We start from the raw sequence: 13,468 nt of genomic DNA on the forward strand, positions 1-13,468 counted from the left end.
CAACTGCCATTGTCCAAAGCCCAGGCACAGAGACGGGAGATAGCAGCAGGTATTGTCCTGGCCAAAAGGGGTGAGCAAGATGTAGTGGGGGTGTCTGGTTGGACCCCAGGAGATCTGCCAGGCAAGTTTATTAGCAACGTGGATCTGGAAGTGCCCATTTTTCAAACACAGCAATTTGATTTTTTTTTTTTTTAGCTTCTTGTTTTGAAATTACTTTCCACTTAAAAACACTTGAAATCAAAGTATTTTGCTCAACCTGATTTTTTTAAAAAACTTTTTGGTCACTGAAAGTTTAAGAAACAAGCCTTTTCAGGTCATTGGTGCAGTCAGCAAACCAAACCATTCATTAGAGACACTGCTTTGCTGGCCAACACCTGAAAAACTGGAGAAGCAGGTGTCATGACTGCCTAAGAAATGTGAACCCTGCTTTGAGCCTGCCACAACCAAGCCCAGCTGGGACTACTCACAGCTCACCACCAGACAGAAACCAGAAGGAGAAAGAGCCAGGCTCCATAGAGGATTCAGACCCAGAGAATGCAATGTCTGTAGATGAAGCCCCCAGCAGACGGATGTCTGCAATGAGTGTGATACAAAGAACTCCCCACTTTGGCAATGCTTCTGCCATGAAGCCTGTGGGAGCCAAGCAGGGCACACAGGATGGGTTCAGTTAGGCTCCTGGTGGCTTGATGGACCTTGGGAAAGATTAGAAGGCAAACTCACAAGAAGATCCCAGAGTGCCCTTTTGTGTAGCACTCCAATTCCAGAAGACAGTGTGCAATGGTGGTGAGAGGGACTCCCTTTTAGACTTTGCCCAAGGCCCAGAGGACCCTACCCATGTCTCAGTTGAAGAACTCAGCATTCAAGGCCAACTCACAGCTTAGACACTTCTTGGACAGGGGAGCCATACCTGGCAGAAAGGAGCCCAAGCAGGTTGGTCTCCTTGCACTCATTCTCTGCTGTCAGCTGCCCCAGGGATGTTTCCATCCTGAGTCTTTGCTTGCTGCTTTCTGAACCCTGCCTAGCTGCTTGTTGCTATTTCTGCCCTGGGGAGCATAGCAGTGGCTAAATATAAACCTGTTCTTCCAAACAGACATTCCAGTCAGATTCCTGACGGCCCAGCCCTTCCTGCACACCAGGTTATGGCCCTTGTTCTAGTGGCCAAGTAATCTGGGTCAGTGTGCTGTATGTCCTCATCTGTCTGACCCACAGGGAAGTGGGTCTGGACTGGCAGGGCCCGGTCTTCAGCCCAAGATGTAGAGATGCAAAGTCTTATCCCCAGCAGTTGCTAATTTAGTCCAGCTGTGTCAGCTAAGATGGTGCCCATGACATCTGATCCACATTTGAGCAGTTTTTACAGGACTTTTCCTCATTCTCACCATCTGAACTCTGCCTTTCATCATGACCAATATCCAGCTTCAGCATCCTTCCCCAGAGATTCGAGCCTAGCTAGGTGCAACTGAGATTCTTTGCCCCCTCTCAGCTGCCAACTAACTCTGTATCTTCTGCCAGCAAAATGCCTACATTCATGCCAGTAGGCCTGCTCAGGGCAGCTTCAGTCCTGGCAGTGTTGAACAGCAGTGTGCCTCAGCCCTGAAATATTCATTGGCTGAGAGAGAGAGAGCAAGCTGATGGCTGACTCCACAGTTTGATGGATCTGGAGGCTTCCTCAGATGTAAGATACCTGGGCTTAAATCTGGGGATGGGAGGGGGAGTTCCTCTTGGCATGTTAGAAAGACCTGACTTGGTTTAGGTGCCTAATTCCAGTAGAGGGGTCACACATGGGAATCCAGAATGAATTGACACAAGCCCTTCTGTTTGTGGAGTGATGAGAGTCCCAGTCCTCCACACCCACTAGAGAGGACTAGGGGGCAATACTAGAGAAGATAATAATAAAGGTCAGACAGCCTCTACAGAGATGCCAGATTAAACCCACACTACGGCTGCACACATCTCTCCCTCACACCACACCTCCAGCTCAGTTAGGTACCCATCTCCCTGGGTGAGGTAAGGGGAGGTTTCAGCCCTACCCATTTCCTTGCCATTTCCTGCAGACCAGCTTATATGCCCTCCTGATCAAGGTGCTGGCTGCTCTGGATCTGTTCTGAGGGAGCCTAGCCACCTCCATGCAGCGTCTGCAGGGAGCCCAGGTGCTTCGTTCAGGGCTGTGGATTCCACTGAGTACCTAGAATTGACCTTGTGCTGAGTGTCGTTCTCTGGGACTGAGCATCCTGGATCCTGGGCCTGTGTGTCCGTGTCCCTGAGAACTCCTTGAACTGGGACTTTTGTCCTGAATTTAAAAAATGGCCAGGTGCCATCCTGCTACCTCTGCTGAGAGGAGACAACATGATGCTGCCTACCACCGCATTCAAGTGGCACTGTGCCCCAGCTGCAAGGACAGAGCTACACTCACTAGCTCTGCTGAGAGGCAGGGCTAACTAGCCTGGGCTTGGCACTGTGTAAACATGGCTATGCTGCTTCCAGATGGGGAGGGAGCCACAGGCCACACTCTGGTATCTTCAACAGCAGGAACTAGAAGTGATACAAACTCCATTCTTTGCCTGATTTAGGAAAATTCCACCTGTTTGAAACAAGGTGGGGTTTTGGTATTGGAGGGAGTTGGCCAGGCCAGGACTGCATATATGTCTCCAGCATCCTACCTTGTTTGGCAGAACCAGCACCTCAGTCCCAAGAATGGAGTGATTTGGCCCTGTGCTCAGCATCTGCACTGTCACTGTCTCTGAAAAGAAGCAGCAGCACTAGGCTTAGCTAGTGGCTTCTGAGTTCAGCAAGTGACTTCCTAGGTGTCCTTAGGCAAGTGACATCTCTGTTCTGTACCTCAGTTTCCCCTCTGTAGCATGGAGATAAGGCTCACCTGTCTCTCCGATGTTTGAATTAGCTGTTTAACCAGGGCTTTCAAACACGAAGTGTGATGGAGTACTGTCAGCTGCCTATAGTGCTGGGAGCTCTGGCCCTATTTGGGTCTGCCATTAATCCGCACCTCCCCCTGCTGCAGCCCAGACCTACTGGTTTCCTGTCCACACTTGCTCCTGTGAGCCTCCCCTGCCCACAGCTGGGGGGGACCCTATACTAAGAACTTCCCTGCTCTATCTACCCTAGATGGTACCACTCTTGGGGCTGCATGCTGCCAGATGTTGCAGTGTAGGCTTGTTTCCTCTCAAGAAATCACATGGCTGTCCTTCCTCTTTCACTGGGCTCTCTGGCTTGCCACAGGCCACATTCTGAGCATCTTACACTTCGAAAGAATGCTGATTATAAGGAAGGAAATGACATAAGAGATGTTTAGGGTGATTTTCCCATGATATTCAAATTGACTCTTTGGATGCCTTTGAATTATGGGGGCCAAAAAAGTGGCCTGGATATAGGGGGTACCTTGGGGGCTACATCACACCCCACGTTGCAACAACAAAGCACTGGAGATGAAGGACTTGCTCTGAGCAGCCTTCACAAAACAGGAAGAGGAGGTGCCCTTACTCTATTATTCCATAGCCCAGTGGGTTCAGTAGTCCAGGATGGGGAAGATCCATGCTCAGTTCCTTTTACTGCCTGATGGGATCTGAGCCCATGGCTCTCATGCACATGTCCTTACTACAATGCTCCAAGGTATGTTGAAGAAGGGCTTGCTCTATCTTCCTTGATGCTCTTCCACTTTTCATGGAATACATGAATAATCACAGAATCAGGGACTCCGTAGGACTCCATAGGCTGGTGGTTTGAGTACTGTTGGGAAATGGGACACATAGCTACAGCTCCTGTGTTGACAAATACCCAAGAGCTTGGGCCTTAGGATACTGTGCTGGAAGTGGGCAATATAGGTTGACATTCCCTGAGGCAGAGGAAGGATTTGACTGGGGTTTCCATCTTGGGTTGGTACTCTAACCATTGGGGTATAGAGTCAAAGCCAAACCTCTTCCTCAAGTTATGTGAACCTAGCATGAAAACTTATTTTCAGCCAAAACTTTTTGCAATTTCAGGTTGGCTACAACCAATAAACCACTCACCAAAAAAAGAAAGAAAAAAAAAAGATTGCCTAGCTACATATAGTGGCATCTGGCATGGTGGGGAGAGAATGAAAACCCCAGCATTGGATGGGGGCAGGGGGAAACAAATTCCTTGCATGATGGGGGAAGAGGAAGAAGGGGGGCACTTTGCTCTGGGCATGAGCAAGAGGGATATACATAGCCCCAGGAATGAGGGAGAGGACAGAGGGTTGAAGAGAGTACTGGAAACAGAGTGAGGGAGGAAAGATGGCTTATGGGGGAGGATGAAGGGGTGCCTGGGGCCATGGGGCATGCAGGACAACAGACATTTTGTCTAAAAACAAGTAGAGGTAGGGACACTGTGCTGAATGAGCAGGTAGGCAGTGAGGCATCCATGATTATCCTGCTATGCCAGGGGACAATGTAAACAGAAACTTCTATACAACTATTAGCCACCCTGCTTGCTGTGCTGAGAGAAAGTCAAGCTAGTTTTTGGCACCATAAATCAATGTGTAAACAGGCAACAATCAGATGAAGGGGTGATTCAGTTACCTAAATGGGGTGATCTCCTCACTCAAGAGGAGGAATGAAAGTCATCTGGTGTGGCTGTGTCACATTTCCCTAGAAGGCTGGAAGGTTTTGGAGTTGCTGTTGTATGAACCATGTAGTGCAAGCTCTGGGTGTGTGTTGGGTTTGTTATCACACTTCCACATGTGCTGAGCCCTAGCTCTCTGAAGCCTTGCAGGGGGTCCAAGGACTGCGTAGCTCTACAAAGCTATTCCCCATAGCTTGTTGTATTTAATCTGGCCATGTAGTATTTACAGAGTTCCTATTCTGTTCTCTTTTGTTCTCTCCAGGTTTTTGTCTCATCCATCTTGCCTCAGTATCTGAGCGTCTTTTGTTTTTGAATTAAACATGATGAACATCTGCCTTGTGTGGTTTGCTCTTACCCCAAGCAGGCACAAGGCAGTATTCTGGTGGCCCTTTTTATTGCTGTTGTTCAGAAAATTGGTCTGTGCTTCTGTTAATGAAGGCAAGTTGGTGGAGTGCATCTGGCACTTGGTGTGGTGGGTGATGGTCTGTGGTGACCCTTATTTCTTGGGGCAATTTATCTCCCTATTTGGAATTGACTCCCAAGAGAGTTCTCTCCCCAGCAGTTGAACTTTACTCCATCGTGAGTCCCTGGATGGACAGCCGCCAGTTCCTAGTAGGTGCCACTCAGATTTGAATAGATGTTTTTCATTGGCTTGAAGGTATGCTGGATATTGTCCAGGAATGTAGGCAGTTGGGTTGGAGTCTAGCAGTTGTTAAAACTATTACAGAGATTAGACCAGAAATTTGGGATCTGAGGTGGTACCAGAAAAAAGTCTAATAATCCTACATGCTTACACCCTCCTTAGCAGAGCCCAAGGATGCTGGTGATAAGTAGGTTTAGAAGAATGGAGTGGTGATTTTTCTGCTGGAATGGTCTCAAGCCAGTGATGAATGGTGACTGGATGGGTACCTTTCTTCATGGCATGCCCAGGAGGCATTACAGAATTCAAATTCCTTTCTCTCTTGCCTACAAACCCATTGTTAGGTCTGTATTATTTCTGCTTTAATTAGGCCTGACAATGTCTTTAGTTCCTCCTGTTTAGTTAAGCCCTCTCCATCCAGTTACACACATGGACATCCATTGACATGTATTTTCTCATCAAAAAGTGGTGCACATGTGCTGGGCTTTGGACCCTGGTAGCATTGACTGGCAGGGGAGGGACTCAGATACTGCGATGCCTAACTTCTAGGAAGGAATTTCCCCATCACCCCACTGAGGCTGACAAAGAACAGTAAGGCTTCTTTTGCTGTCCTCTGTCAGTTCAGTCCATTGTTCAGTTCCTAGAATCAGTTGGGAATATTTTACCTAACTAATGCTCTTCACCTGCAAAAGTTTGATGCAACGGTAATGACCTCTCTCTTACCTTCTTCCTGACAAATATCATAGGGATTGGGATTTGTGTAGGGCTTTTTCTTTCTTTTTGGACCAAGGTTCCTAGGTTTGCCAGGAGGGTCTGAAGTTGGGGCTGACGTTGATGTTCTTGTGGACCCCTTTGGACATGTGTCTGCTGTGTGGATGCCTGCAATAACAGGAGAGTAGACTTGATGATCCAGGAGGTATGTTCCAGCACTATTGTAACAACGGGTAAGGGCACCAGCCCCAGGCACCTACTAAGAGGTGAATCAAGAATGGCAGCTGTCCCTCCCAGAAACACAAAAATTTAGGGACTTGCCCTGGGCTACAGAGTAGCCTCTATCTTCAGCTGGGATTCATAACTCAGAATCCTCTCCTGAGGTTCTGCTGCAACCCTTTTTTAGAAAAGTCTGCTGGGGAGGCAGCAGCCTCCTCCTTGTACCCCATCCTGTGGTTCGAGCACTTGCCAGGCTGTGGGAGACCTGTTATAAGGCAGGCATAGGCATAAGCTTAGTTTCATAGTTTCACAGTAGTTTCATAGTACTAGTGATTCACTCGAGATCAGAGTCAGGGGGTTAACATAGTGGAAGTGGCTGAGGTCAAAGCCAGATGTCAGTCCAGGTTCCAGGATATTGTGATGGGGGTCAAGAGATGGTCATGGCCATGGTCAGAACAAGACAGTTGAGGCCAGGAGGTTCAAGACAGGAACAAGATTAATCAGAGACAGAACAGGAAAGTCCAAGACAGCAGTGCTATTTCTGGGACAAGACCCTGCAGGAACCTGGAGATTTTTATACTCTTTCAATCAGGGGCTTATGGCTCTCATTCATCCCCTAGGTCACTCGTCCCCCACCCTTTGGAGACCTCATGAGGGGGTCTAGCCTGAGCTGAGGCTGGTGTCTGATTTCACAGACATTATACATTAGGGTTGGAAGGGACCTCATGAGATCATCAGGTCCAGCCCGGGAGACCTTGCTAGATCATCAGGTCCAGTACAAGCAAGCTGGACAGGACACTAGGTTTCTGCCCAGGGGTGCCAACTGTCTAGGTTCAAATCCCAGAGACCTTGATGTCTGGGTCCAAATGCCTACCCTACCTGAGGGGATTTGAATATGTGTTTCTTACGAGTGCCCCAACCCCCTACCTGTGGTTTCCCTTAGTTTGGTGCTCTCTCATCCCCCTCTGCTGAAGCTTCTCTTTACAGGGAGTTATTAAATATTTATTGTCCCAGGAAAGGGAAGATTAAGCATAATGCTAGACCTATAACTAAGTGGCTTGACTTCTCTGAGAAAGGGGACAACTGGTTTCCAGTCCCTGCTGCCATGAATAGTTCATATAAAATAGGCAAGGATTTCTGTGGGAGATACCTTTTATTGAACCAAATGCAGAGTTGGGATAAAGTTAAACCTGAATAGGTAACCCAAAGAAGCACACTTTGCATTCAAAAGCTTGTCTGACTTCCTCTCAACCATGCAGTTGGTCCAATAAAAAGTATCACCCGCAAAAATCTTTACTTCTCACATTATTCCTGGATCATTGTGGCTACACCACTCTAACTCTATCATATAAAATAGTTGTACAGTCATTGGATACTGGTTCTTCTCTGTCTCTGATGAGTGCCTTAACCACTAGGTGCCAGAGTCACGTTCACTCCCGCTCACTGGCTTGATGAACATTTAATTATTACCTGAAAAGAGGAACAACTTCCAATGGAAAGACTGAAGGAATCTTTCTACAGATTCAATTCTTCTCAGGTCACTTAAGGAAGTGGATCTTGGTTTCCCACCATATGCTGCCTGATTGCTTTAGCTGAAGTGTTAGGTCAAGGGGGGACCACCACCTCATACTGCATTTTAAGGGCCTGATGCTTTGAGAATGCCTACCCCATTGGTCTCGACAGGCAGGAAAGCACCCAACTTCTGGGCCCTGCCAGGGTTTCAGCAGGGGATAGAAACCCACCTGCTCCGTGCTGCCAAGATAGGTAGTTCCGGTCAGGACCAGAGACAACGTTTAGGCACGTAGAGAATCTTAATGGAAATGTAGGTACCTCCAGGAAGGGCCAGAAGATGAGCAGGGGCTCTGGGGAACTGTACTTTGGGCTTAGGTGCTCACACAAGGAGCTAGTCAGGTTCTTGACACACTGGTCCTTTTGTGAACCCAGGCCTTAATTCAATGAGGGCAAAATTTTCATGTGTCAGAAGCACGTGGGTCCTGTGGGTGCGAGAGCCCAGCTCCACACCTTTTCTGCTGAAACACTACAGCTACACTGACGAGTGCCACACAACTCTCCATAGGATGGAGGCTCTGCCCCTCCACCAGGGAGCTTCCAAGGAGCGCCCAGGAGTGCCAGAGCTGTCTGGGAGGACATCTTTGCTATTATAGGACATTTGTGGCAGCCCTGGGTGCTCAGGGCCAAGGAGGCCAGAAATTACCTGGCAGCTGGGGGAGTATCCTGGTTGTGACAGATAAATCCCCCACCTCCACAGCCTTAATAGAAACTCCTCCTCATCACTTCCCTGCCCTGTTTGTTCACCCTGCAAAGTGGAATGAGGAAGTGTTGCCTGTGACTGAGCTGGCAGCTGACCTGGGATGAAAACAGTGCTTGGGCAGGGTGTGGCTGCAGCATGGGAAATCGCAAGCAGCACGAGGGGGTGAGAGCACCATGCACCCAGCAGTTCCTGGAGCGGAGTCTCGGTCACTACTAGACACAGAGACAAAAGCCAAGCTGCCGGCTAGCCCCTGAAGGAAACAGCATACAGCTCACTTCCTGGGCACTGTGGTCTGGCTCCCCCTGCCCCCCCCCGGGGGGGTTCAAAGGCAGGGCAGTTGGTCCCTTGTACAAGGCTGCCGGCTTTGCTCTTGGGAAGAGCTGTAATCCCAGGGCTGTAGACGGGCAGGACTTGGGAGTACAGGCTCTTGGGACATCTCATTAAGCGTCTCCAGTCGTTTGTCTTTCCCATAGAGCATGGCGTTCTCAGCCAGGCAGTGAGGCCTTGCTATGTCCTCTCAGGCCCATGCCCACACCTGGAGTAAGGCAAAACAGGGCCCTGGCCCCCTGCCCAATGGCAGGCAGGTGGGAAAACAGCACTTGCAGAAAGTGGGAAGTTCTGGGAGATGTCAGGTCCGTGTACCAGGGCACAAGGGCACATGAGTGGCTCGGCAGCCTCAAAGAGGATTGCTTGCTTAGCAGCCATGCACGCGCTGCTTCACCTGTTGCACGTGGGAGGCCCAGCTGGCTGGGAGGGAGGGTCAGGCATGCTGGGGCTCCTGCCCCATACCTAGTCCCATCCAGCTGGGTGCTCCTGCGATGGAGGTCAGGGAGCAGGAATGGCAAGTGAGGCTGAGGTGGTTGCTCCCCTTGCCCTGCCCTGCTGTGCCTCTCATGGATCTCAGGCAGGGCTCTTGCCTTACTCAGGCCACCAGCACTGGCATCAGCCTGGCTGTTACCCCAAGGAGCTCATTGGGAGAATGAATCCCTGAGAGCTCCAGGGACGAGCACAGTGCCAAGCAAGCCCACAGCTGTGCCCAGCCCCATTGCAAGCAAGGTCCTGCTGAATTTCCTGAGCGCAACCGGCCCAAGAGCTGCAGGTCGAGCAAGGACAGGAGCTTGTACACTGCCCCCTGCCCACAGCACTACCCGGTGCCTCAGGCCAGCTCTCCACGCCCAGACCACCCTGCTCAAGATGCAGAATCCAGCTGGAAAATATCCTGCTTGCTCCCCCGCTGGAGGAGAGGCCCGTTGCTAGGCAACAGCTCTGCAGACACCGAATCCTGCATCCCTCCTTGCTGCTGAAATATTCATGGCTGGTGAAGCCCTCCCTGCCCCCTCCCTTGGCAGCAGCTGCTGCTGCCAGGAGCCTTGTGCAGGGAAAGCACAATCCGCCGCCGCTGCAGCTGGCTAATCGAATTAGACGCAGTTGCTAATGAGCAGCCCCCTCCTCGCAACTAGGTGCAGCCTGCTCTTGCCTATCCCGGGCCTGTCCTTAGGAGCCACTGGCTGGAGTGACCAGTACAGACCAGCAAGCAGCAGGCTTCCCTGTGACCAGCACTGTTGGGGCTGCTTGCAACCCCAGGGGACCCCACATGCTCCCAGCCCTACCCTGGCACCATGGGCTGGGCCCAGCACACCAGTCCAGATGCATTAGGCTGGGTATTTACCACCACCTCCGCTTTGCAGCATGCAATTTTATGGCCAAGTCTTGCCCTGCTTGGCTTTGCTGCCATGAGTGGAGCTGAGGGGCCTGCATGAGTGGAAGTATCCTGATCTGAAGAAGACTGCATGTAGGGGTGGAGCTGGGAGCTTGGCAGCTCACTAACTCCACCACCTCCCGAGTGGGCCTGGACAGGGGCCTGGCCATGTTCACTGCCACACTGGCCCCCCCTGCCTGCTCACACCCACCGCACGCAAGCCAGGAGTGATGGCGGGATGCAGTGACTCTTGTTTCCCTGGTGCCCATCCCCCCGAAGGGGCCAGGGTCACGCAGGATCATTGCCTGACAAGGTGGGGCAGTATCTGACCCTGGCTAGTCATCTGCCCGCCTCCTGTTCTCCCTCTCACCAGCCTCCTTCCCCCACTGTTCACCTCCCCCCGCCCGCCCTGAGCCCAGCTCTCTCTGCCTGCCTGCCTCTCTCCCTCAGGCCTCTCCACTGCTTCCCCTTTTCCTCACGCCTGGCATAACTCCCCCCACAGCTGCATGGTCAGTGCCTGGCAGCTGGCCCTGTGGGAGGGAGTACATGCAACTGCCTGCCCCCAGTGTTTGGGAGCCCTGACCTGGGAAAGATGGATGGAGGTCGAGACCTTTCCCAAGCCAAGGCTAGGTCACCTGAACTCGTGTCATGATTCAAGGCTGGTCCCACTCCCAGCCCCTCTTCTGTATAGATGTTGCCTGCTGCTGAGCCCCACTCTGAATGCCTAATTGGATATGTGGAGGGGGGGGGCACTCCTTTGGTGCACTCCGGTGCTGTGGAAATGAGATGATCTTCCAGAGCATGAGGGCTTAGGGCTTCCCTAGCTGTTAGGACCCCCAGACATGGGTAGTGCAAAGGCACAGCAGGGCTGTGTTGGCTCTGAGCTGTCAGACCCCTGTAGCTTCCCATGCCGCAGCCCTGTATTCACACCTATGCTCCAGTGTAGTTGGGGCTTCATGGGGATTTGAAGCTAGGTCAGGAGAGCTGCATGGATGCAAAGAAGATGTTGCTGCCTGTGATAATGTGCCCACACCTCTGTGATGGCCAGGAGTGAGCTGGGAAGTGCCCAACAATGCTGTGTGCTTGTGAGGAGAGTGCCTTGGCAGCCTGGGGCAGCTCCTGGTTTGCAGGAGTAGATCAGCACTCAAGGGCTATAGGTCTATACAAAACGTTTACTGTGGAGTAGGTAAATTAGCTCCACAGTAAACATTGCACATCTATATGTGCACCCCTATTAGGCTGGAGTAAACTAATTAACTTGATTTACAAGTAATATCCTGCTGCAGTTATTCACTCTACAGTGTGTAGATACTGCCTGAGCCAGCTGGGGCACGAGGGTGCTTTAGTGCTGAGGTTGCCTGCTGGCTAGCCTGACACTCATGTCTCAGCCAGCCCCTCTGAAGCCCGTTGAGCCAGCAGAGAGCAGAGCTGGGCTGGCAGGCTGACCCCCAGGACCCCTGCCAGGCAGTGCTGCTTTGACCTTGCTTAACGTGCTGCAGCCCCAGACACACATGCAAATGATGCACCCAGTAGCAATAAACTCCGGGGCAATAAGCTCTGCAGTTTATTGCCTTGCATTAATTGCACATGCAGATGCACCCAAGAGCTGCCAGAAAAGGATAAAACAGTGAATTTGCAAGCACTGCCTGGTTGTACTGTGCACTGGCACCCACCATCTTAAAGCTGCAGGGCTGTAAGCTGTTTGCCCAGCCCTTTGGGCCCTGCTTTGGGAGAAGCCAGTGCTGGTTTAACTGATGCCCTATGCAGGTGGCACACAGTTCTCCATCTGTGGGGAATGAAGTCCAACCGGGGGGGGGGGGCAGGGGATGAGGTGATGCTGGTGTCTTGCGAGGATGGTGAGAGCTTGGTAGAGGTCCCAAGCTGTCAGGTCAGGACCAATGTCAATGCACAGGATGCAATGCACTGATGAAGGAGCAGCTAGCCCATTCTCCTGGGCCAGGTCAGCTACAGAGGCTGACACATCTCAGCTTGGGCTGTCTTGGGTACTAGCTGGTGCCTGGGGCCTTCTGGAAACTACAGGTCATAGCACAGCCCTGCAAAGCCAGCTAGGCTGCCCTGGCAGAACTCAGACCTAGCACACTCCCCAACCCCGCTTCCCCCATGCAGGCACAGGCACAGGCACAGGCACAGGCACACACACTCACAAAGCCTGGCTTGCAGGGGCCACAGAAAGGCTTGACCCTGTGGCTGTCCTGGGCTGTAGCTCTGCTGGGAAGGCTTGGCCTGTGCCAGGCCCCATCATACTGGCAGGAGGCGCCAATGGGAAGTAGAGTTTGGTTTGTCCAAGATCCCCTTCCCCTGCCTCTGTGTAGCCTCTCCTGTCCCAGCTGCCAGGCCTGCACACGCAGGGATGAAGGAGGCAGGGGTTGCTCCAAGTATCACCATTATGGCCTGGGCTGCAAGGGTCAAGGGGGAGGCTGGAGGGACCACACAGTTACCTGCAGTTTTAGTGCATGGGCCTGGTGATGGGGAACTCGCTCTTTTCTTCGAGAGGGACATTCCCCACATACTGGGCTCAGGAAGATGTCAGAGACCCTGGCTGGGGCTGCAGTTTTCATAGACTTCATATTTCATAGATTTCATAGACATTAGGGGTGGAAGGGACCTCGGAAGATCATCGAGTCCAACCCCCCACCCAAAGGGCAGGAAGTCAGCTGGGGTCATAGGATCCCAGCAAGATAAGCATTCAATTTGCTCTTGAAGGTGTTCAATGTAGGTGCTTGAACCACCTCCGATGGCAGGCTGTTCCAGACCTTGGGGGCTCGGACAGTAAAGAAATTCTTCCTTATGTCCAGCCTGAAATGGTCTTGCAGTAGTTTATGACTGTTCGACCTCTTCATTCCTTGGGGCGCTCTAGTGAACAAATGTTCCCCCAGATCCTTGTGGGTCACCCCTGATAAACTTACAGGTGGCCATTAGATCACCCGAGCCTGCACTTTTCCAGGCTAAAGAGCCCCATGGCTCTCAGCCTGTGTCGTAAGGTCCGTTTTCCTGCTAGGCTCCAGAGCAGCAAGAGACGCGCGGGTGAAAGCCTGCCGCACCCCCACTCCCCCGAAGCCTCCCAGACACCTCAGACACCCCCCAGCAGCCGCAGAGCCCCCTGCTGACCCCCAGCACAGCCGGAGGCAAGCAGGGGTCGTGGTGGGAAGGGGTTAACCCCTCTCTGACTGGGAGGAGGCGGCTGGCAGAGCTGGGCTGGGTCAAGCCCCTGCCCTGGCCCCTGCAGTTGATTGTGGCAGCCTTGCCTGAGGACTGCTTTGCAAGCCAGACCCGCTGGAGCTAATGAGGAGTGATCCCCTGGGATCCCAACCCT

The sequence above is a fragment of the Crocodylus siamensis genome, chromosome 11 (assembly GCF_052110815.1).
Source record: "Crocodylus siamensis isolate JL-2025a chromosome 11, ASM5211081v1, whole genome shotgun sequence".
NCBI lineage: Eukaryota > Metazoa > Chordata > Crocodylia > Crocodylidae > Crocodylus > Crocodylus siamensis.